Genomic DNA, 20,845 nt, shown 5'->3' with positions numbered 1-20,845 from the left:
GTAAATGTCTCTGGTTATGCAGAAGCAGGCATTGTTTGTTACTGTTTCAATTAGTTATAAGATAAAGGAGGGATAAAACTGACCCAGCTAGTATTCCAACCCAAAGACTTTGAATGCTTTCTCTACATTAGCCTAGAACCCCAAGCCGCTATCCATTGCACCAGAGATCCAACCTGATTCAACAAGGTGAACAGAAATTCTCAAATAAAAAGATGAGCTATCAGCGGTTGACCAACTTTATAAAGTGATTTGGAAACTATAAGCAGGGTTCCATTTTGAACATTGAATTGGGGAAAAGATAATCAACATCTCAAACGACATGATACCGTTGCGGTAAGTCTTCTTAACTCTTGTCAAATGGTACACGACCGATGGGTATTTAATGGCTCCATTAAGAGTAACTTGCAATTACTCTAATGGGACTACTCGTTCATTGGATCCTGAAAAGAGCATGTCATTAGAGTACATTTTCTTTAAACAAACCGCCTGAACAGGGACTTGAACCCTGGACCCTCAGATTAAAAGTCTGATGCTCTACCGACTGAGCTATCCAGGCTCTGATACAGCAAACCTCAAAATCACCTAATCAAAATTTGGCAGTGTCCCAACTAACGCTATGTTTCTTAAGATGGTTACCTGAAGAAGGTACCAAATACACTAGAATATAATAATGAATTGATATTTCAAGCATTTGAAATTTCTTCAGTAAATGTAACCTTATTTTTAGTCCTGAAGTTGCTACTATCTCAGTTTTTTTGCTGACGTCAAATTCATATGTGTTTATTGACATGGTAAAATTAAGGAAGGGCCCAAAATCTTACTTCCGAGTAAATTATATTTTCATCAGTACAGCTGACAATTTCCTCTTCTGCATAGATTACCCAAATTGAACGGTGTCTCTTTAAAATAGACTTCCTTTTACTGACCTTTTTTAGCAAATGATTTTGGTGAAGCAGAAGCATGCATGCATCGCTTATAACTTCTTTAAATAGTTATGAAATAAACAGGGATAAAACTGACTCTGGTGGGATTCGAACCCACAGCCTTTGAATACCTTCTTGACATTCACCTAGAAGTCCAATGCGCTATCCATTGCGCCACAGAGCCAATCTGCTTGAATGAGGTGCACAGATATTCAGAAATGAAATAATGAGCTTTGAGCTGTTGATCAACTTTATAAAGTTCATTGGATACTATAACCATGGCTATATTTTGAATATTGAATTGGGTAAAAGTTATTCACCGTGTCAAACTACATGATACAGTTGGTAAGTCTGCATACAACTTAAGTTTAGTGTATCGTCATCTGATATATGAGACAGATGGGTTTTTCACTTCTCCATGAAAGACGATTTTTTTTAATTTTGGTAATGGAATATCTTATTCATCATGCAGTGGAACACAAAAAGAATGTACAATCAGAATACTTTTTCTTTAAAGTAGCCGACCGCCTGAACAGGGACTTGAACCCTGGACCCTCAGATTAAAAGTCTGATGCTCTACCGACTGAGCTATCCAGGCTCTGCAACACTGCAACTAAAAATCAGCTAAAAATGATGTGGACGCACACCAACCTACACTTTAATTCTTAATATGGTTACATATATTAGCAATCAAATATGTAGAGTTTAATAATTAATTGATATTTCAAGCATTTGAAATTTCAGCAGCACACGTAATCTATTTTAAATCCTGAAATTCGTTCTATCTCATTTTCGGCTGACTTAGAAATCATGTCTCTAAATTGACATTGTGAAATTAGTAAAAGGCCAAATACTATTACTAGGTACTAAATTACATGTCCGGCAGTATAACTGGAAATTTACTCTTGGGCATAGATTATGCAACATTTTCAAAGCAAACAGTGTCTGTTTAAATAGACTTTCTTTCACTGCCGTTTTGGTAAATGTCTCTGGTTATGCAGAAGCAGGCATTGTTTGTTACTGTTTCAATTAGTTATAAGATAAATGAGGGATAAAACTGACCCAGCTAGTATTCCAACCCAAAGACTTTGAATGCTTTCTCTACATTCGCCTAGAACCCCAAGCCGCTATCCATTGCACCAGAGATCCAACCTGATTCAACAAGGTGAACAGAAATTCTCAAATAAAAAGATGAGCTATCAGCGGTTGACCAACTTTATAAAGTGATTTGGAAACTATAAGCAGGGTTCCATTTTGAACATTGAATTGGGGAAAAGATAATCAACATCTCAAACGACATGATACCGTTGCGGTAAGTCTTCTTAACTCTTGTCAAATGGTACACGACCGATGGGTATTTAATGGCTCCATTAAGAGTAACTTGCAATTACTCTAATGGGACTACTCGTTCATTGGATCCTGAAAAGAGCATGTCATTAGAGTACATTTTCTTTAAACAAACCGCCTGAACAGGGACTTGAACCCTGGACCCTCAGATTAAAAGTCTGATGCTCTACCGACTGAGCTATCCAGGCTCTGATACAGCAAACCTCAAAATCACCTAATCAAAATTTGGCAGTGTCCCAACTAACGCTATGTTTCTTAAGATGGTTACCTGAAGAAGGTACCAAATACACTAGAATATAATAATGAATTGATATTTCAAGCATTTGAAATTTCTTCAGTAAATGTAACCTTATTTTTAGTCCTGAAGTTGCTACTATCTCATTTTTTTGCTGACGTCAAATTCATATGTGTTTATTGACATGGTAAAATTAAGGAAGGGCCCAAAATCTTACTTCCGAGTAAATTATATTTTCATCAGTACAGCTGACAATTTCCTCTTCTGCATAGATTACCCAAATTGAACGGTGTCTCTTTAAAATAGACTTCCTTTTACTGACCTTTTTTAGCAAATGATTTTGGTGAAGCAGAAGCATGCATGCATCGCTTATAACTTCTTTAAATAGTTATGAAATAAACAGGGATAAAACTGACTCTGGTGGGATTCAAACCCACAGCCTTTGAATACCTTCTTGACATTCACCTAGAAGTCCAATGCGCTATCCATTGCGCCACAGAGCCAATCTGCTTGAATGAGGTGCACAGATATTCAGAAATGAAATAATGAGCTTTGAGCTGTTGATCAACTTTATAAAGTTCATTGGATACTATAACCATGGCTATATTTTGAATATTGAATTGGGTAAAAGTTATTCACCGTGTCAAACTACATGATACAGTTGGTAAGTCTGCATACAACTTAAGTTTAGTGTATCGTCATCTGATATATGAGACAGATGGGTTTTTCACTTCTCCATGAAAGACGATTTTTTTTAATTTTGGTAATGGAATATCTTATTCATCATGCAGTGGAACACAAAAAGAATGTACAATCAGAATACTTTTTCTTTAAAGTAGCCGACCGCCTGAACAGGGACTTGAACCCTGGACCCTCAGATTAAAAGTCTGATGCTCTACCGACTGAGCTATCCAGGCTCTGCAACACTGCAACTAAAAATCAGCTAAAAATGATGTGGACGCACACCAACCTACACTTTAATTCTTAATATGGTTACATATATTAGCAATCAAATATGTAGAGTTTAATAATTAATTGATATTTCAAGCATTTGAAATTTCAGCAGCACACGTAATCTATTTTAAATCCTGAAATTCGTTCTATCTCATTTTCGGCTGACTTAGAAATCATGTCTCTAAATTGACATTGTGAAATTAGTAAAAGGCCAAATACTATTACTAGGTACTAAATTACATGTCCGGCAGTATAACTGGAAATTTACTCTTGGGCATAGATTATGCAACATTTTCAAAGCAAACAGTGTCTGTTTAAATAGACTTTCTTTCACTGCCGTTTTGGTAAATGTCTCTGGTTATGCAGAAGCAGGCATTGTTTGTTACTGTTTCAATTAGTTATAAGATAAATGAGGGATAAAACTGACCCAGCTAGTATTCCAACCCAAAGACTTTGAATGCTTTCTCTACATTCGCCTAGAACCCCAAGCCGCTATCCATTGCACCAGAGATCCAACCTGATTCAACAAGGTGAACAGAAATTCTCAAATAAAAAGATGAGCTATCAGCGGTTGACCAACTTTATAAAGTGATTTGGAAACTATAAGCAGGGTTCCATTTTGAACATTGAATTGGGGAAAAGATAATCAACATCTCAAACGACATGATACCGTTGCGGTAAGTCTTCTTAACTCTTGTCAAATGGTACACGACCGATGGGTATTTAATGGCTCCATTAAGAGTAACTTGCAATTACTCTAATGGGACTACTCGTTCATTGGATCCTGAAAAGAGCATGTCATTAGAGTACATTTTCTTTAAACAAACCGCCTGAACAGGGACTTGAACCCTGGACCCTCAGATTAAAAGTCTGATGCTCTACCGACTGAGCTATCCAGGCTCTGATACAGCAAACCTCAAAATCACCTAATCAAAATTTGGCAGTGTCCCAACTAACGCTATGTTTCTTAAGATGGTTACCTGAAGAAGGTACCAAATACACTAGAATATAATAATGAATTGATATTTCAAGCATTTGAAATTTCTTCAGTAAATGTAACCTTATTTTTAGTCCTGAAGTTGCTACTATCTCATTTTTTTGCTGACGTCAAATTCATATGTGTTTATTGACATGGTAAAATTAAGGAAGGGCCCAAAATCTTACTTCCGAGTAAATTATATTTTCATCAGTACAGCTGACAATTTCCTCTTCTGCATAGATTACCCAAATTGAACGGTGTCTCTTTAAAATAGACTTCCTTTTACTGACCTTTTTTAGCAAATGATTTTGGTGAAGCAGAAGCATGCATGCATCGCTTATAACTTCTTTAAATAGTTATGAAATAAACAGGGATAAAACTGACTCTGGTGGGATTCAAACCCACAGCCTTTGAATACCTTCTTGACATTCACCTAGAAGTCCAATGCGCTATCCATTGCGCCACAGAGCCAATCTGCTTGAATGAGGTGCACAGATATTCAGAAATGAAATAATGAGCTTTGAGCTGTTGATCAACTTTATAAAGTTCATTGGATACTATAACCATGGCTATATTTTGAATATTGAATTGGGTAAAAGTTATTCACCGTGTCAAACTACATGATACAGTTGGTAAGTCTGCATACAACTTAAGTTTAGTGTATCGTCATCTGATATATGAGACAGATGGGTTTTTCACTTCTCCATGAAAGACGTTTTTTTTTTAATTTTGGTAATGGAATATCTTATTCATCATGCAGTGGAACACAAAAAGAATGTACAATCAGAATACTTTTTCTTTAAAGTAGCCGACCGCCTGAACAGGGACTTGAACCCTGGACCCTCAGATTAAAAGTCTGATGCTCTACCGACTGAGCTATCCAGGCTCTGCAACACTGCAACTAAAAATCAGCTAAAAATGATGTGGACGCACACCAACCTACACTTTAATTCTTAATATGGTTACATATATTAGCAATCAAATATGTAGAGTTTAATAATTAATTGATATTTCAAGCATTTGAAATTTCAGCAGCACACGTAATCTATTTTAAATCCTGAAATTCGTTCTATCTCATTTTCGGCTGACTTAGAAATCATGTCTCTAAATTGACATTGTGAAATTAGTAAAAGGCCAAATACTATTACTAGGTACTAAATTACATGTCCAGCAGTATAACTGGAAATTTACTCTTGGGCATAGATTATGCAACATTTTCAAAGCAAACAGTGTCTGTTTAAATAGACTTTCTTTCACTGCCGTTTTGGTAAATGTCTCTGGTTATGCAGAAGCAGGCATTGTTTGTTACTGTTTCAATTAGTTATAAGATAAAGGAGGGATAAAACTGACCCAGCTAGTATTCCAACCCAAAGACTTTGAATGCTTTCTCTACATTAGCCTAGAACCCCAAGCCGCTATCCATTGCACCAGAGATCCAACCTGATTCAACAAGGTGAACAGAAATTCTCAAATAAAAAGATGAGCTATCAGCGGTTGACCAACTTTATAAAGTGATTTGGAAACTATAAGCAGGGTTCCATTTTGAACATTGAATTGGGGAAAAGATAATCAACATCTCAAACGACATGATACCGTTGCGGTAAGTCTTCTTAACTCTTGTCAAATGGTACACGACCGATGGGTATTTAATGGCTCCATTAAGAGTAACTTGCAATTACTCTAATGGGACTACTCGTTCATTGGATCCTGAAAAGAGCATGTCATTAGAGTACATTTTCTTTAAACAAACCGCCTGAACAGGGACTTGAACCCTGGACCCTCAGATTAAAAGTCTGATGCTCTACCGACTGAGCTATCCAGGCTCTGATACAGCAAACCTCAAAATCACCTAATCAAAATTTGGCAGTGTCCCAACTAACGCTATGTTTCTTAAGATGGTTACCTGAAGAAGGTACCAAATACACTAGAATATAATAATGAATTGATATTTCAAGCATTTGAAATTTCTTCAGTAAATGTAACCTTATTTTTAGTCCTGAAGTTGCTACTATCTCAGTTTTTTTGCTGACGTCAAATTCATATGTGTTTATTGACATGGTAAAATTAAGGAAGGGCCCAAAATCTTACTTCCGAGTAAATTATATTTTCATCAGTACAGCTGACAATTTCCTCTTCTGCATAGATTACCCAAATTGAACGGTGTCTCTTTAAAATAGACTTCCTTTTACTGACCTTTTTTAGCAAATGATTTTGGTGAAGCAGAAGCATGCATGCATCGCTTATAACTTCTTTAAATAGTTATGAAATAAACAGGGATAAAACTGACTCTGGTGGGATTCGAACCCACAGCCTTTGAATACCTTCTTGACATTCACCTAGAAGTCCAATGCGCTATCCATTGCGCCACAGAGCCAATCTGCTTGAATGAGGTGCACAGATATTCAGAAATGAAATAATGAGCTTTGAGCTGTTGATCAACTTTATAAAGTTCATTGGATACTATAACCATGGCTATATTTTGAATATTGAATTGGGTAAAAGTTATTCACCGTGTCAAACTACATGATACAGTTGGTAAGTCTGCATACAACTTAAGTTTAGTGTATCGTCATCTGATATATGAGACAGATGGGTTTTTCACTTCTCCATGAAAGACGATTTTTTTTAATTTTGGTAATGGAATATCTTATTCATCATGCAGTGGAACACAAAAAGAATGTACAATCAGAATACTTTTTCTTTAAAGTAGCCGACCGCCTGAACAGGGACTTGAATAGGCCTGGGCGGTAAATTCCGTTCCGCTCGCGGAATTTGCGGAATTTGCGTAATTTCGCGTTCCGCGGAGAACGCGAAATTGCTGGAAAAGTCTGCTTTCCGCGATTTCGCGAAATTTTTGCTTGTTCGCGATCTCAAAATGCGTGTTCGCGAGATATTTCTCCCCGAGCACGCAAACAGCAATTGTGAACAGGTAAAAACCATCGCGAACAAGCAATTCCGCGTGTTCGCGGAATTTCTGCGTGTTCGCGGAGATTTTTTACCGTTTCGCGGAGATTTGCGTAACGCAATTCAGCAAATTCCGCCCACCCCTAGACTTGAACCCTGGACCCTCAGATTAAAAGTCTGATGCTCTACCGACTGAGCTATCCAGGCTCTGCAACACTGCAACTAAAAATCAGCTAAAAATGATGTGGACGCACACCAACCTACACTTTAATTCTTAATATGGTTACATATATTAGCAATCAAATATGTAGAGTTTAATAATTAATTGATATTTCAAGCATTTGAAATTTCAGCAGCACACGTAATCTATTTTAAATCCTGAAATTCGTTCTATCTCATTTTCGGCTGACTTAGAAATCATGTCTCTAAATTGACATTGTGAAATTAGTAAAAGGCCAAATACTATTACTAGGTACTAAATTACATGTCCGGCAGTATAACTGGAAATTTACTCTTGGGCATAGATTATGCAACATTTTCAAAGCAAACAGTGTCTGTTTAAATAGACTTTCTTTCACTGCCGTTTTGGTAAATGTCTCTGGTTATGCAGAAGCAGGCATTGTTTGTTACTGTTTCAATTAGTTATAAGATAAAGGAGGGATAAAACTGACCCAGCTAGTATTCCAACCCAAAGACTTTGAATGCTTTCTCTACATTCGCCTAGAACCCCAAGCCGCTATCCATTGCACCAGAGATCCAACCTGATTCAACAAGGTGAACAGAAATTCTCAAATAAAAAGATGAGCTATCAGCGGTTGACCAACTTTATAAAGTGATTTGGAAACTATAAGCAGGGTTCCATTTTGAACATTGAATTGGGGAAAAGATAATCAACATCTCAAACGACATGATACCGTTGCGGTAAGTCTTCTTAACTCTTGTCAAATGGTACACGACCGATGGGTATTTAATGGCTCCATTAAGAGTAACTTGCAATTACTCTAATGGGACTACTCGTTCATTGGATCCTGAAAAGAGCATGTCATTAGAGTACATTTTCTTTAAACAAACCGCCTGAACAGGGACTTGAACCCTGGACCCTCAGATTAAAAGTCTGATGCTCTACCGACTGAGCTATCCAGGCTCTGATACAGCAAACCTCAAAATCACCTAATCAAAATTTGGCAGTGTCCCAACTAACGCTATGTTTCTTAAGATGGTTACCTGAAGAAGGTACCAAATACACTAGAATATAATAATGAATTGATATTTCAAGCATTTGAAATTTCTTCAGTAAATGTAACCTTATTTTTAGTCCTGAAGTTGCTACTATCTCATTTTTTTGCTGACGTCAAATTCATATGTGTTTATTGACATGGTAAAATTAAGGAAGGGCCCAAAATCTTACTTCCGAGTAAATTATATTTTCATCAGTACAGCTGACAATTTCCTCTTCTGCATAGATTACCCAAATTGAACGGTGTCTCTTTAAAATAGACTTCCTTTTACTGACCTTTTTTAGCAAATGATTTTGGTGAAGCAGAAGCATGCATGCATCGCTTATAACTTCTTTAAATAGTTATGAAATAAACAGGGATAAAACTGACTCTGGTGGGATTCGAACCCACAGCCTTTGAATACCTTCTTGACATTCACCTAGAAGTCCAATGCGCTATCCATTGCGCCACAGAGCCAATCTGCTTGAATGAGGTGCACAGATATTCAGAAATGAAATAATGAGCTTTGAGCTGTTGATCAACTTTATAAAGTTCATTGGATACTATAACCATGGCTATATTTTGAATATTGAATTGGGTAAAAGTTATTCACCGTGTCAAACTACATGATACAGTTGGTAAGTCTGCATACAACTTAAGTTTAGTGTATCGTCATCTGATATATGAGACAGATGGGTTTTTCACTTCTCCATGAAAGACGTTTTTTTTTAATTTTGGTAATGGAATATCTTATTCATCATGCAGTGGAACACAAAAAGAATGTACAATCAGAATACTTTTTCTTTTAATCTGGACCCTCAGATTAAAAGTCTGATGCTCTACCGACTGAGCTATCCAGGCTCTGATACAGCAAACCTCAAAATCACCTAATCAAAATTTGGCAGTGTCCCAACTAACGCTATGTTTCTTAAGATGGTTACCTGAAGAAGGTACCAAATACACTAGAATATAATAATGAATTGATATTTCAAGCATTTGAAATTTCTTCAGTAAATGTAACCTTATTTTTAGTCCTGAAGTTGCTACTATCTCAGTTTTTTTGCTGACGTCAAATTCATATGTGTTTATTGACATGGTAAAATTAAGGAAGGGCCCAAAATCTTACTTCCGAGTAAATTATATTTTCATCAGTACAGCTGACAATTTCCTCTTCTGCATAGATTACCCAAATTGAACGGTGTCTCTTTAAAATAGACTTCCTTTTACTGACCTTTTTTAGCAAATGATTTTGGTGAAGCAGAAGCATGCATGCATCGCTTATAACTTCTTTAAATAGTTATGAAATAAACAGGGATAAAACTGACTCTGGTGGGATTCGAACCCACAGCCTTTGAATACCTTCTTGACATTCACCTAGAAGTCCAATGCGCTATCCATTGCGCCACAGAGCCAATCTGCTTGAATGAGGTGCACAGATATTCAGAAATGAAATAATGAGCTTTGAGCTGTTGATCAACTTTATAAAGTTCATTGGATACTATAACCATGGCTATATTTTGAATATTGAATTGGGTAAAAGTTATTCACCGTGTCAAACTACATGATACAGTTGGTAAGTCTGCATACAACTTAAGTTTAGTGTATCGTCATCTGATATATGAGACAGATGGGTTTTTCACTTCTCCATGAAAGACGATTTTTTTTAATTTTGGTAATGGAATATCTTATTCATCATGCAGTGGAACACAAAAAGAATGTACAATCAGAATACTTTTTCTTTAAAGTAGCCGACCGCCTGAACAGGGACTTGAACCCTGGACCCTCAGATTAAAAGTCTGATGCTCTACCGACTGAGCTATCCAGGCTCTGCAACACTGCAACTAAAAATCAGCTAAAAATGATGTGGACGCACACCAACCTACACTTTAATTCTTAATATGGTTACATATATTAGCAATCAAATATGTAGAGTTTAATAATTAATTGATATTTCAAGCATTTGAAATTTCAGCAGCACACGTAATCTATTTTAAATCCTGAAATTCGTTCTATCTCATTTTCGGCTGACTTAGAAATCATGTCTCTAAATTGACATTGTGAAATTAGTAAAAGGCCAAATACTATTACTAGGTACTAAATTACATGTCCGGCAGTATAACTGGAAATTTACTCTTGGGCATAGATTATGCAACATTTTCAAAGCAAACAGTGTCTGTTTAAATAGACTTTCTTTCACTGCCGTTTTGGTAAATGTCTCTGGTTATGCAGAAGCAGGCATTGTTTGTTACTGTTTCAATTAGTTATAAGATAAAGGAGGGATAAAACTGACCCAGCTAGTATTCCAACCCAAAGACTTTGAATGCTTTCTCTACATTCGCCTAGAACCCCAAGCCGCTATCCATTGCACCAGAGATCCAACCTGATTCAACAAGGTGAACAGAAATTCTCAAATAAAAAGATGAGCTATCAGCGGTTGACCAACTTTATAAAGTGATTTGGAAACTATAAGCAGGGTTCCATTTTGAACATTGAATTGGGGAAAAGATAATCAACATCTCAAACGACATGATACCGTTGCGGTAAGTCTTCTTAACTCTTGTCAAATGGTACACGACCGATGGGTATTTAATGGCTCCATTAAGAGTAACTTGCAATTACTCTAATGGGACTACTCGTTCATTGGATCCTGAAAAGAGCATGTCATTAGAGTACATTTTCTTTAAACAAACCGCCTGAACAGGGACTTGAACCCTGGACCCTCAGATTAAAAGTCTGATGCTCTACCGACTGAGCTATCCAGGCTCTGATACAGCAAACCTCAAAATCACCTAATCAAAATTTGGCAGTGTCCCAACTAACGCTATGTTTCTTAAGATGGTTACCTGAAGAAGGTACCAAATACACTAGAATATAATAATGAATTGATATTTCAAGCATTTGAAATTTCTTCAGTAAATGTAACCTTATTTTTAGTCCTGAAGTTGCTACTATCTCATTTTTTTGCTGACGTCAAATTCATATGTGTTTATTGACATGGTAAAATTAAGGAAGGGCCCAAAATCTTACTTCCGAGTAAATTATATTTTCATCAGTACAGCTGACAATTTCCTCTTCTGCATAGATTACCCAAATTGAACGGTGTCTCTTTAAAATAGACTTCCTTTTACTGACCTTTTTTAGCAAATGATTTTGGTGAAGCAGAAGCATGCATGCATCGCTTATAACTTCTTTAAATAGTTATGAAATAAACAGGGATAAAACTGACTCTGGTGGGATTCAAACCCACAGCCTTTGAATACCTTCTTGACATTCACCTAGAAGTCCAATGCGCTATCCATTGCGCCACAGAGCCAATCTGCTTGAATGAGGTGCACAGATATTCAGAAATGAAATAATGAGCTTTGAGCTGTTGATCAACTTTATAAAGTTCATTGGATACTATAACCATGGCTATATTTTGAATATTGAATTGGGTAAAAGTTATTCACCGTGTCAAACTACATGATACAGTTGGTAAGTCTGCATACAACTTAAGTTTAGTGTATCGTCATCTGATATATGAGACAGATGGGTTTTTCACTTCTCCATGAAAGACGTTTTTTTTTTAATTTTGGTAATGGAATATCTTATTCATCATGCAGTGGAACACAAAAAGAATGTACAATCAGAATACTTTTTCTTTAAAGTAGCCGACCGCCTGAACAGGGACTTGAACCCTGGACCCTCAGATTAAAAGTCTGATGCTCTACCGACTGAGCTATCCAGGCTCTGCAACACTGCAACTAAAAATCAGCTAAAAATGATGTGGACGCACACCAACCTACACTTTAATTCTTAATATGGTTACATATATTAGCAATCAAATATGTAGAGTTTAATAATTAATTGATATTTCAAGCATTTGAAATTTCAGCAGCACACGTAATCTATTTTAAATCCTGAAATTCGTTCTATCTCATTTTCGGCTGACTTAGAAATCATGTCTCTAAATTGACATTGTGAAATTAGTAAAAGGCCAAATACTATTACTAGGTACTAAATTACATGTCCAGCAGTATAACTGGAAATTTACTCTTGGGCATAGATTATGCAACATTTTCAAAGCAAACAGTGTCTGTTTAAATAGACTTTCTTTCACTGCCGTTTTGGTAAATGTCTCTGGTTATGCAGAAGCAGGCATTGTTTGTTACTGTTTCAATTAGTTATAAGATAAAGGAGGGATAAAACTGACCCAGCTAGTATTCCAACCCAAAGACTTTGAATGCTTTCTCTACATTAGCCTAGAACCCCAAGCCGCTATCCATTGCACCAGAGATCCAACCTGATTCAACAAGGTGAACAGAAATTCTCAAATAAAAAGATGAGCTATCAGCGGTTGACCAACTTTATAAAGTGATTTGGAAACTATAAGCAGGGTTCCATTTTGAACATTGAATTGGGGAAAAGATAATCAACATCTCAAACGACATGATACCGTTGCGGTAAGTCTTCTTAACTCTTGTCAAATGGTACACGACCGATGGGTATTTAATGGCTCCATTAAGAGTAACTTGCAATTACTCTAATGGGACTACTCGTTCATTGGATCCTGAAAAGAGCATGTCATTAGAGTACATTTTCTTTAAACAAACCGCCTGAACAGGGACTTGAACCCTGGACCCTCAGATTAAAAGTCTGATGCTCTACCGACTGAGCTATCCAGGCTCTGATACAGCAAACCTCAAAATCACCTAATCAAAATTTGGCAGTGTCCCAACTAACGCTATGTTTCTTAAGATGGTTACCTGAAGAAGGTACCAAATACACTAGAATATAATAATGAATTGATATTTCAAGCATTTGAAATTTCTTCAGTAAATGTAACCTTATTTTTAGTCCTGAAGTTGCTACTATCTCAGTTTTTTTGCTGACGTCAAATTCATATGTGTTTATTGACATGGTAAAATTAAGGAAGGGCCCAAAATCTTACTTCCGAGTAAATTATATTTTCATCAGTACAGCTGACAATTTCCTCTTCTGCATAGATTACCCAAATTGAACGGTGTCTCTTTAAAATAGACTTCCTTTTACTGACCTTTTTTAGCAAATGATTTTGGTGAAGCAGAAGCATGCATGCATCGCTTATAACTTCTTTAAATAGTTATGAAATAAACAGGGATAAAACTGACTCTGGTGGGATTCGAACCCACAGCCTTTGAATACCTTCTTGACATTCACCTAGAAGTCCAATGCGCTATCCATTGCGCCACAGAGCCAATCTGCTTGAATGAGGTGCACAGATATTCAGAAATGAAATAATGAGCTTTGAGCTGTTGATCAACTTTATAAAGTTCATTGGATACTATAACCATGGCTATATTTTGAATATTGAATTGGGTAAAAGTTATTCACCGTGTCAAACTACATGATACAGTTGGTAAGTCTGCATACAACTTAAGTTTAGTGTATCGTCATCTGATATATGAGACAGATGGGTTTTTCACTTCTCCATGAAAGACGATTTTTTTTAATTTTGGTAATGGAATATCTTATTCATCATGCAGTGGAACACAAAAAGAATGTACAATCAGAATACTTTTTCTTTAAAGTAGCCGACCGCCTGAACAGGGACTTGAACCCTGGACCCTCAGATTAAAAGTCTGATGCTCTACCGACTGAGCTATCCAGGCTCTGCAACACTGCAACTAAAAATCAGCTAAAAATGATGTGGACGCACACCAACCTACACTTTAATTCTTAATATGGTTACATATATTAGCAATCAAATATGTAGAGTTTAATAATTAATTGATATTTCAAGCATTTGAAATTTCAGCAGCACACGTAATCTATTTTAAATCCTGAAATTCGTTCTATCTCATTTTCGGCTGACTTAGAAATCATGTCTCTAAATTGACATTGTGAAATTAGTAAAAGGCCAAATACTATTACTAGGTACTAAATTACATGTCCGGCAGTATAACTGGAAATTTACTCTTGGGCATAGATTATGCAACATTTTCAAAGCAAACAGTGTCTGTTTAAATAGACTTTCTTTCACTGCCGTTTTGGTAAATGTCTCTGGTTATGCAGAAGCAGGCATTGTTTGTTACTGTTTCAATTAGTTATAAGATAAAGGAGGGATAAAACTGACCCAGCTAGTATTCCAACCCAAAGACTTTGAATGCTTTCTCTACATTCGCCTAGAACCCCAAGCCGCTATCCATTGCACCAGAGATCCAACCTGATTCAACAAGGTGAACAGAAATTCTCAAATAAAAAGATGAGCTATCAGCGGTTGACCAACTTTATAAAGTGATTTGGAAACTATAAGCAGGGTTCCATTTTGAACATTGAATTGGGGAAAAGATAATCAACATCTCAAACGACATGATACCGTTGCGGTAAGTCTTCTTAACTCTTGTCAAATGGTACACGAACGATGGGTATTTAATGGCTCCATTAAGAGTAACTTGCAATTACTCTAATGGGACTACTCGTTCATTGGATCCTGAAAAGAGCATGTCATTAGAGTACATTTTCTTTAAACAAACCGCCTGAACAGGGACTTGAACCCTGGACCCTCAGATTAAAAGTCTGATGCTCTACCGACTGAGCTATCCAGGCTCTGATACAGCAAACCTCAAAATCACCTAATCAAAATTTGGCAGTGTCCCAACTAACGCTATGTTTCTTAAGATGGTTACCTGAAGAAGGTACCAAATACACTAGAATATAATAATGAATTGATATTTCAAGCATTTGAAATTTCTTCAGTAAATGTAACCTTATTTTTAGTCCTGAAGTTGCTACTATCTCATTTTTTTGCTGACGTCAAATTCATATGTGTTTATTGACATGGTAAAATTAAGGAAGGGCCCAAAATCTTACTTCCGAGTAAATTATATTTTCATCAGTACAGCTGACAATTTCCTCTTCTGCATAGATTACCCAAATTGAACGGTGTCTCTTTAAAATAGACTTCCTTTTACTGACCTTTTTTAGCAAATGATTTTGGTGAAGCAGAAGCATGCATGCATCGCTTATAACTTCTTTAAATAGTTATGAAATAAACAGGGATAAAACTGACTCTGGTGGGATTCGAACCCACAGCCTTTGAATACCTTCTTGACATTCACCTAGAAGTCCAATGCGCTATCCATTGCGCCACAGAGCCAATCTGCTTGAATGAGGTGCACAGATATTCAGAAATGAAATAATGAGCTTTGAGCTGTTGATCAACTTTATAAAGTTCATTGGATACTATAACCATGGCTATATTTTGAATATTGAATTGGGTAAAAGTTATTCACCGTGTCAAACTACATGATACAGTTGGTAAGTCTGCATACAACTTAAGTTTAGTGTATCGTCATCTGATATATGAGACAGATGGGTTTTTCACTTCTCCATGAAAGACGTTTTTTTTTAATTTTGGTAATGGAATATCTTATTCATCATGCAGTGGAACACAAAAAGAATGTACAATCAGAATACTTTTTCTTTTAATCTGGACCCTCAGATTAAAAGTCTGATGCTCTACCGACTGAGCTATCCAGGCTCTGATACAGCAAACCTCAAAATCACCTAATCAAAATTTGGCAGTGTCCCAACTAACGCTATGTTTCTTAAGATGGTTACCTGAAGAAGGTACCAAATACACTAGAATATAATAATGAATTGATATTTCAAGCATTTGAAATTTCTTCAGTAAATGTAACCTTATTTTTAGTCCTGAAGTTGCTACTATCTCATTTTTTTGCTGACGTCAAATTCATATGTGTTTATTGACATGGTAAAATTAAGGAAGGGCCCAAAATCTTACTTCCGAGTAAATTATATTTTCATCAGTACAGCTGACAATTTCCTCTTCTGCATAGATTACCCAAATTGAACGGTGTCTCTTTAAAATAGACTTCCTTTTACTGACCTTTTTTAGCAAATGATTTTGGTGAAGCAGAAGCATGCATGCATCGCTTATAACTTCTTTAAATAGTTATGAAATAAACAGGGATAAAACTGACTCTGGTGGGATTCGAACCTACAGCCTTTGAATACCTTCTTGACATTCACCTAGAAGTCCAATGCGCTATCCATTGCGCCACAGAGCCAATTTGCTTGAATGAGGTGCACAGATATTCAGAAATGAAATAATGAGCTTTGAGCTGTTGATCAACTTTATAAAGTTCATTGGATACTATAACCATGGCTATATTTTGAATATTGAATTGGGTAAAAGTTATTCACCGTGTCAAACTACATGATACAGTTGGTAAGTCTGCATACAACTTAAGTTTAGTGTATCGTCATCTGATATATGAGACAGATGGGTTTTTCACTTCTCCATGAAAGACGATTTTTTTTAATTTTGGTAATGGAATATCTTATTCATCATGCAGTGGAACACAAAAAGAATCTACAATCAGAATACTTTTTCTTTAAAGTAGCCGACCGCCTGAACAGGGACTTGAACCCTGGACCCTCAGATTAAAAGTCTGATGCTCTACCGACTGAGCTATCCAGGCTCTGCAACACTGCAACTAAAAATCAGCTAAAAATGATGTGGACGCACACCAACCTACACTTTAATTCTTAATATGGTTACATATATTAGCAATCAAATATGTAGAGTTTAATAATTAATTGATATTTCAAGCATTTGAAATTTCAGCAGCACACGTAATCTATTTTAAATCCTGAAATTCGTTCTATCTCATTTTCGGCTGACTTAGAAATCATGTCTCTAAATTGACATTGTGAAATTAGTAAAAGGCCAAATACTATTACTAGGTACTAAATTACATGTCCGGCAGTATAACTGGAAATTTACTCTTGGGCATAGATTATGCAACATTTTCAAAGCAAACAGTGTCTGTTTAAATAGACTTTCTTTCACTGCCGTTTTGGTAAATGTCTCTGGTTATGCAGAAGCAGGCATTGTTTGTTACTGTTTCAATTAGTTATAAGATAAAGGAGGGATAAAACTGACCCAGCTAGTATTCCAACCCAAAGACTTTGAATGCTTTCTCTACATTCGCCTAGAACCCCAAGCCGCTATCCATTGCACCAGAGATCCAACCTGATTCAACAAGGTGAACAGAAATTCTCAAATAAAAAGATGAGCTATCAGCGGTTGACCAACTTTATAAAGTGATTTGGAAACTATAAGCAGGGTTCCATTTTGAACATTGAATTGGGGAAAAGATAATCAACATCTCAAACGACATGATACCGTTGCGGTAAGTCTTCTTAACTCTTGTCAAATGGTACACGACCGATGGGTATTTAATGGCTCCATTAAGAGTAACTTGCAATTACTCTAATGGGACTACTCGTTCATTGGATCCTGAAAAGAGCATGTCATTAGAGTACATTTTCTTTAAACAAACCGCCTGAACAGGGACTTGAACCCTGGACCCTCAGATTAAAAGTCTGATGCTCTACCGACTGAGCTATCCAGGCTCTGATACAGCAAACCTCAAAATCACCTAATCAAAATTTGGCAGTGTCCCAACTAACGCTATGTTTCTTAAGATGGTTACCTGAAGAAGGTACCAAATACACTAGAATATAATAATGAATTGATATTTCAAGCATTTGAAATTTCTTCAGTAAATGTAACCTTATTTTTAGTCCTGAAGTTGCTACTATCTCATTTTTTTGCTGACGTCAAATTCATATGTGTTTATTGACATGGTAAAATTAAGGAAGGGCCCAAAATCTTACTTCCGAGTAAATTATATTTTCATCAGTACAGCTGACAATTTCCTCTTCTGCATAGATTACCCAAATTGAACGGTGTCTCTTTAAAATAGACTTCCTTTTACTGACCTTTTTTAGCAAATGATTTTGGTGAAGCAGAAGCATGCATGCATCGCTTATAACTTCTTTAAATAGTTATGAAATAAACAGGGATAAAACTGACTCTGGTGGGATTCGAACCCACAGCCTTTGAATACCTTCTTGACATTCACCTAGAAGTCCAATGCGCTATCCATTGCGCCACAGAGCCAATCTGCTTGAATGAGGTGCACAGATATTCAGAAATGAAATAATGAGCTTTGAGCTGTTGATCAACTTTATAAAGTTCATTGGATACTATAACCATGGCTATATTTTGAATATTGAATTGGGTAAAAGTTATTCACCGTGTCAAACTACATGATACAGTTGGTAAGTCTGCATACAACTTAAGTTTAGTGTATCGTCATCTGATATATGAGACAGATGGGTTTTTCACTTCTCCATGAAAGACGTTTTTTTTTAATTTTGGTAATGGAATATCTTATTCATCATGCAGTGGAACACAAAAAGAATGTACAATCAGAATACTTTTTCTTTTAATCTGGACCCTCAGATTAAAAGTCTGATGCTCTACCGACTGAGCTATCCAGGCTCTGATACAGCAAACCTCAAAATCACCTAATCAAAATTTGGCAGTGTCCCAACTAACGCTATGTTTCTTAAGATGGTTACCTGAAGAAGGTACCAAATACACTAGAATATAATAATGAATTGATATTTCAAGCATTTGAAATTTCTTCAGTAAATGTAACCTTATTTTTAGTCCTGAAGTTGCTACTATCTCATTTTTTTGCTGACGTCAAATTCATATGTGTTTATTGACATGGTAAAATTAAGGAAGGGCCCAAAATCTTACTTCCGAGTAAATTATATTTTCATCAGTACAGCTGACAATTTCCTCTTCTGCATAGATTACCCAAATTGAACGGTGTCTCTTTAAAATAGACTTCCTTTTACTGACCTTTTTTAGCAAATGATTTTGGTGAAGCAGAAGCATGCATGCATCGCTTATAACTTCTTTAAATAGTTATGAAATAAACAGGGATAAAACTGACTCTGGTGGGATTCGAACCTACAGCCTTTGAATACCTTCTTGACATTCACCTAGAAGTCCAATGCGCTATCCATTGCGCCACAGAGCCAATTTGCTTGAATGAGGTGCACAGATATTCAGAAATGAAATAATGAGCTTTGAGCTGTTGATCAACTTTATAAAGTTCATTGGATACTATAACCATGGCTATATTTTGAATATTGAATTGGGTAAAAGTTATTCACCGTGTCAAACTACATGATACAGTTGGTAAGTCTGCATACAACTTAAGTTTAGTGTATCGTCATCTGATATATGAGACAGATGGGTTTTTCACTTCTCCATGAAAGACGATTTTTTTTAATTTTGGTAATGGAATATCTTATTCATCATGCAGTGGAACACAAAAAGAATCTACAATCAGAATACTTTTTCTTTAAAGTAGCCGACCGCCGGAACAGGGACTTGAACCCTGGACCCTCAGATTAAAAGTCTGATGCTCTACCGACTGAGCTATCCAGGCTCTGCAACACTGCAACTAAAAATCAGCTAAAAATGATGTGGACGCACACCAACCTACACTTTAATTCTTAATATGGTTACATATATTAGCAATCAAATATGTAGAGTTTAATAATTAATTGATATTTCAAGCATTTGAAATTTCAGCAGCACACGTAATCTATTTTAAATCCTGAAATTCGTTCTATCTCATTTTCGGCTGACTTAGAAATCATGTCTCTAAATTGACATTGTGAAATTAGTAAAAGGCCAAATACTATTACTAGGTACTAAATTACATGTCCGGCAGTATAACTGGAAATTTACTCTTGGGCATAGATTATGCAACATTTTCAAAGCAAACAGTGTCTGTTTAAATAGACTTTCTTTCACTGCCGTTTTGGTAAATGTCTCTGGTTATGCAGAAGCAGGCATTGTTTGTTACTGTTTCAATTAGTTATAAGATAAAGGAGGGATAAAACTGACCCAGCTAGTATTCCAACCCAAAGACTTTGAATGCTTTCTCTACATTCGCCTAGAACCCCAAGCCGCTATCCATTGCACCAGAGATCCAACCTGATTCAACAAGGTGAACAGAAATTCTCAAATAAAAAGATGAGCTATCAGCGGTTGACCAACTTTATAAAGTGATTTGGAAACTATAAGCAGGGTTCCATTTTGAACATTGAATTGGGGAAAAGATAATCAACATCTCAAACGACATGATACCGTTGCGGTAAGTCTTCTTAACTCTTGTGAAATGGTACACGACCGATGGGTATTTAATGGCTCCATTAAGAGTAACTTGCAATTACTCTAATGGGACTACTCGTTCATTGGATCCTGAAAAGAGCATGTCATTAGAGTACATTTTCTTTAAACAAACCGCCTGAACAGGGACTTGAACCCTGGACCCTCAGATTAAAAGTCTGATGCTCTACCGACTGAGCTATCCAGGCTCTGATACAGCAAACCTCAAAATCACCTAATCAAAATTTGGCAGTGTCC

General features: G+C 36.3%; 29 non-coding genes across 29 annotated transcripts; all 29 read right to left on the bottom strand.

The window, feature by feature from the left end:
* Positions 1–483: 483 nt before the first annotated feature.
* On the bottom strand, positions 484–556 carry TRNAK-UUU (transfer RNA lysine (anticodon UUU)). The gene has a single exon. It is a non-coding gene; the product is annotated as a tRNA-Lys (tRNA).
* A 460-nt stretch (positions 557–1,016) lies between these two features.
* Positions 1,017–1,107, bottom strand: TRNAR-UCU (transfer RNA arginine (anticodon UCU)). Its single transcript is given in 2 exon segments — positions 1,017–1,052; positions 1,071–1,107. It is a non-coding gene; the product is annotated as a tRNA-Arg (tRNA).
* A 341-nt stretch (positions 1,108–1,448) lies between these two features.
* On the bottom strand, positions 1,449–1,521 carry TRNAK-UUU (transfer RNA lysine (anticodon UUU)). The gene has a single exon. It is a non-coding gene; the product is annotated as a tRNA-Lys (tRNA).
* Positions 1,522–2,385: 864 nt separating this feature from the next.
* On the bottom strand, positions 2,386–2,458 carry TRNAK-UUU (transfer RNA lysine (anticodon UUU)). Its single transcript has one exon. It is a non-coding gene; the product is annotated as a tRNA-Lys (tRNA).
* A 459-nt stretch (positions 2,459–2,917) lies between these two features.
* TRNAR-UCU (transfer RNA arginine (anticodon UCU)) lies at positions 2,918–3,008 on the bottom strand. Its single transcript is given in 2 exon segments — positions 2,918–2,953; positions 2,972–3,008. It is a non-coding gene; the product is annotated as a tRNA-Arg (tRNA).
* A 341-nt stretch (positions 3,009–3,349) lies between these two features.
* Positions 3,350–3,422, bottom strand: TRNAK-UUU (transfer RNA lysine (anticodon UUU)). The gene has a single exon. It is a non-coding gene; the product is annotated as a tRNA-Lys (tRNA).
* Positions 3,423–4,286: 864 nt separating this feature from the next.
* TRNAK-UUU (transfer RNA lysine (anticodon UUU)) lies at positions 4,287–4,359 on the bottom strand. Its single transcript has one exon. It is a non-coding gene; the product is annotated as a tRNA-Lys (tRNA).
* Positions 4,360–4,818: 459 nt separating this feature from the next.
* TRNAR-UCU (transfer RNA arginine (anticodon UCU)) lies at positions 4,819–4,909 on the bottom strand. The gene is given in 2 exon segments: positions 4,819–4,854; positions 4,873–4,909. It is a non-coding gene; the product is annotated as a tRNA-Arg (tRNA).
* Positions 4,910–5,251: 342 nt separating this feature from the next.
* Positions 5,252–5,324, bottom strand: TRNAK-UUU (transfer RNA lysine (anticodon UUU)). The gene has a single exon. It is a non-coding gene; the product is annotated as a tRNA-Lys (tRNA).
* Positions 5,325–6,188: 864 nt separating this feature from the next.
* TRNAK-UUU (transfer RNA lysine (anticodon UUU)) lies at positions 6,189–6,261 on the bottom strand. The gene has a single exon. It is a non-coding gene; the product is annotated as a tRNA-Lys (tRNA).
* Positions 6,262–6,721: 460 nt separating this feature from the next.
* Positions 6,722–6,812, bottom strand: TRNAR-UCU (transfer RNA arginine (anticodon UCU)). The gene is given in 2 exon segments: positions 6,722–6,757; positions 6,776–6,812. It is a non-coding gene; the product is annotated as a tRNA-Arg (tRNA).
* A 1,601-nt stretch (positions 6,813–8,413) lies between these two features.
* Positions 8,414–8,486, bottom strand: TRNAK-UUU (transfer RNA lysine (anticodon UUU)). Its single transcript has one exon. It is a non-coding gene; the product is annotated as a tRNA-Lys (tRNA).
* A 459-nt stretch (positions 8,487–8,945) lies between these two features.
* Positions 8,946–9,036, bottom strand: TRNAR-UCU (transfer RNA arginine (anticodon UCU)). Its single transcript is given in 2 exon segments — positions 8,946–8,981; positions 9,000–9,036. It is a non-coding gene; the product is annotated as a tRNA-Arg (tRNA).
* An 844-nt stretch (positions 9,037–9,880) lies between these two features.
* Positions 9,881–9,971, bottom strand: TRNAR-UCU (transfer RNA arginine (anticodon UCU)). The gene is given in 2 exon segments: positions 9,881–9,916; positions 9,935–9,971. It is a non-coding gene; the product is annotated as a tRNA-Arg (tRNA).
* Positions 9,972–10,312: 341 nt separating this feature from the next.
* Positions 10,313–10,385, bottom strand: TRNAK-UUU (transfer RNA lysine (anticodon UUU)). The gene has a single exon. It is a non-coding gene; the product is annotated as a tRNA-Lys (tRNA).
* An 864-nt stretch (positions 10,386–11,249) lies between these two features.
* TRNAK-UUU (transfer RNA lysine (anticodon UUU)) lies at positions 11,250–11,322 on the bottom strand. The gene has a single exon. It is a non-coding gene; the product is annotated as a tRNA-Lys (tRNA).
* Positions 11,323–11,781: 459 nt separating this feature from the next.
* Positions 11,782–11,872, bottom strand: TRNAR-UCU (transfer RNA arginine (anticodon UCU)). Its single transcript is given in 2 exon segments — positions 11,782–11,817; positions 11,836–11,872. It is a non-coding gene; the product is annotated as a tRNA-Arg (tRNA).
* Positions 11,873–12,214: 342 nt separating this feature from the next.
* On the bottom strand, positions 12,215–12,287 carry TRNAK-UUU (transfer RNA lysine (anticodon UUU)). The gene has a single exon. It is a non-coding gene; the product is annotated as a tRNA-Lys (tRNA).
* An 864-nt stretch (positions 12,288–13,151) lies between these two features.
* TRNAK-UUU (transfer RNA lysine (anticodon UUU)) lies at positions 13,152–13,224 on the bottom strand. Its single transcript has one exon. It is a non-coding gene; the product is annotated as a tRNA-Lys (tRNA).
* Positions 13,225–13,684: 460 nt separating this feature from the next.
* On the bottom strand, positions 13,685–13,775 carry TRNAR-UCU (transfer RNA arginine (anticodon UCU)). Its single transcript is given in 2 exon segments — positions 13,685–13,720; positions 13,739–13,775. It is a non-coding gene; the product is annotated as a tRNA-Arg (tRNA).
* A 341-nt stretch (positions 13,776–14,116) lies between these two features.
* On the bottom strand, positions 14,117–14,189 carry TRNAK-UUU (transfer RNA lysine (anticodon UUU)). The gene has a single exon. It is a non-coding gene; the product is annotated as a tRNA-Lys (tRNA).
* Positions 14,190–15,053: 864 nt separating this feature from the next.
* TRNAK-UUU (transfer RNA lysine (anticodon UUU)) lies at positions 15,054–15,126 on the bottom strand. Its single transcript has one exon. It is a non-coding gene; the product is annotated as a tRNA-Lys (tRNA).
* Positions 15,127–15,585: 459 nt separating this feature from the next.
* On the bottom strand, positions 15,586–15,676 carry TRNAR-UCU (transfer RNA arginine (anticodon UCU)). Its single transcript is given in 2 exon segments — positions 15,586–15,621; positions 15,640–15,676. It is a non-coding gene; the product is annotated as a tRNA-Arg (tRNA).
* Positions 15,677–16,519: 843 nt separating this feature from the next.
* Positions 16,520–16,610, bottom strand: TRNAR-UCU (transfer RNA arginine (anticodon UCU)). The gene is given in 2 exon segments: positions 16,520–16,555; positions 16,574–16,610. It is a non-coding gene; the product is annotated as a tRNA-Arg (tRNA).
* A 341-nt stretch (positions 16,611–16,951) lies between these two features.
* On the bottom strand, positions 16,952–17,024 carry TRNAK-UUU (transfer RNA lysine (anticodon UUU)). Its single transcript has one exon. It is a non-coding gene; the product is annotated as a tRNA-Lys (tRNA).
* Positions 17,025–17,888: 864 nt separating this feature from the next.
* Positions 17,889–17,961, bottom strand: TRNAK-UUU (transfer RNA lysine (anticodon UUU)). The gene has a single exon. It is a non-coding gene; the product is annotated as a tRNA-Lys (tRNA).
* A 459-nt stretch (positions 17,962–18,420) lies between these two features.
* On the bottom strand, positions 18,421–18,511 carry TRNAR-UCU (transfer RNA arginine (anticodon UCU)). The gene is given in 2 exon segments: positions 18,421–18,456; positions 18,475–18,511. It is a non-coding gene; the product is annotated as a tRNA-Arg (tRNA).
* Positions 18,512–19,354: 843 nt separating this feature from the next.
* On the bottom strand, positions 19,355–19,445 carry TRNAR-UCU (transfer RNA arginine (anticodon UCU)). The gene is given in 2 exon segments: positions 19,355–19,390; positions 19,409–19,445. It is a non-coding gene; the product is annotated as a tRNA-Arg (tRNA).
* A 1,278-nt stretch (positions 19,446–20,723) lies between these two features.
* TRNAK-UUU (transfer RNA lysine (anticodon UUU)) lies at positions 20,724–20,796 on the bottom strand. Its single transcript has one exon. It is a non-coding gene; the product is annotated as a tRNA-Lys (tRNA).
* Between the last annotated feature and the right edge of the window lie 49 nt (positions 20,797–20,845).

Source organism: Triturus cristatus, chromosome 4_1, assembly GCF_964204655.1.
Source record: "Triturus cristatus chromosome 4_1, aTriCri1.1, whole genome shotgun sequence".
Lineage (NCBI taxonomy): Eukaryota > Metazoa > Chordata > Amphibia > Caudata > Salamandridae > Triturus > Triturus cristatus.
Note: the sequence above shows the minus strand (reverse complement) of the source record. Positions and strands in the feature narration are given on the sequence as shown.